We start from the raw sequence: 1,774 nt of genomic DNA, 5'->3' as shown, positions 1-1,774 counted from the left end.
TCAGCTCTTTGCATCAGGTGGCCAAACTATTGGAGCTTCAGCTTCAGCATCAGTCCTTCCAGCGAATATTCAGGGTTGATTTCCTTTAGGATTGACTGGTTTGATCTCCTTGCTGTCCAAGAGACACTCAAGAGTCTTCTCCAGCCCCACAGTTCAAAAGCATCAGTTTTTCCTCAGCTTTCTTTATGGTCCAACTCTCACATCCACACATGACTACTGGAAAAACCATAGCTTGGACTATAGGACCTTTGTCAGCAAACTGAGCCTTAGTATCTAATGGGGAAAATGGAGATTATTACACCCACCTCACACACTGTAAAAAGCCCTTTCATGATTTTCAGGGGAAAAAAAAAAAAAAGATGTGTTCCATTTATCTTTTGTTACATCAAAAACCACTTCAAAAGATAGTGGCTTAAAATAACTCACCTGTTTTGCTCACGAATCTGCAATTTGGTCACAGCTTGGTGGGTATAGCTTATCCCTACTCCTTGCATTATCAGCTAAGATGGCCCAGCTAGGGATAGAGGGTCTTCTTCCAAAAATCACACACTTGTATGGAAAGCCAGTTGATCCTGGCTGTCAGCTGGGTCTGTCGCCCAGGGTCTAGGCTCCTCTCAGTGGGCCTCTCTGAGGCTACTTGGGCTTTGTCACAGCATGGCACCTAGGTTTCAAGAGCTACTATCCCAAGAGACAGGAAGAGGGAGCCCCCAGTCTCTTTAGACTTGGACTCAGAAGCTGATACAGTGTGGCTTCTGGATCATTTTATTGGTCACTAGTCACAGAGCCCACCTAGATTCAAGGGGAGGGGACTGACATCTCTCTCCATGAGAAGAATATCACATAATTTCTAACCATCTTGAGTCTACCACAACTTGAAAGTCTTTCCTTTGTTTTGTTGTTTTCTCTGAGTGCCATGGTGACAAATTAATTAATCTTTGCAGAAGACATAGGCTTCTCCTAGGAGAAGACCAGCAGGCATACAACCATCCATGACTGGGGCCTTATCCCAGAGGCCATCTGGTCAGGATCAGTTTCTCTGGATCTGATTCTGGGCTGAGGGAGCAGGCATGCTGCATGGCAGCTTCTCTAGAGTCTGTTTCCCTGGACCCTCTGAGGCTTCAGTCATCAGCTCTACCAACCCCATGCCCTTAAAACAAGAGGAAGAAGCCGGAGAGAGAGAGTCATTTGAATTCAGAAAACTAGATTTTAGCAGGTGGCCCTGGCTGACTGTAATGAGCATCTTTGTAGCTCTTGCTCCCTGGAGAAGCCTGTTTCTCAAGAGGGTTGCTGCCTGGGTGTTTGGAGTGATTGTTGTCAGACATTATTAGGTTATTAATTGATGGGTTGGCGCACTCTGGGGCTAAAAGCAGGAAGCTGGTGGGAGAGGCAGGTGCAGGGAGGGTTGTCATGACAACCTTGTGGCCTGTGGTTTGTGCTCTGGCCTCAGAACTGGAAGGATGGCCCAGACAGCTCAGACCTTCTCAGACCACAAATTCTCCAAAGAGAGACCAGAGTCTGTCTTTCGGGTTGCTGTTGTAATGCATTTCACACACCAACCCACGCACATGCCCCAGGAGTCAAAACCAACCTTCTTCCTGCTGCCCCATCCCATATCCTGACTCCCTTCCCCAGTTTGCTAGCTCCTAACTTCAATTTCAGCCACGCTGGCCTTCCAAGCGGACTGCAGAAAGAAACGGAGTTTAGATTCATCAATTCATTCAAACGTTCAACACATTTTTGTTGTGCCTTTCGGACTTTCCTGGTGGCTCAGACA

This window comes from Capricornis sumatraensis, chromosome 19, assembly GCF_032405125.1.
Source record: "Capricornis sumatraensis isolate serow.1 chromosome 19, serow.2, whole genome shotgun sequence".
Lineage (NCBI taxonomy): Eukaryota > Metazoa > Chordata > Mammalia > Artiodactyla > Bovidae > Capricornis > Capricornis sumatraensis.
The sequence above is the reverse complement of the archived record's forward strand: the minus strand, read 5'-3'. Positions refer to the sequence as shown.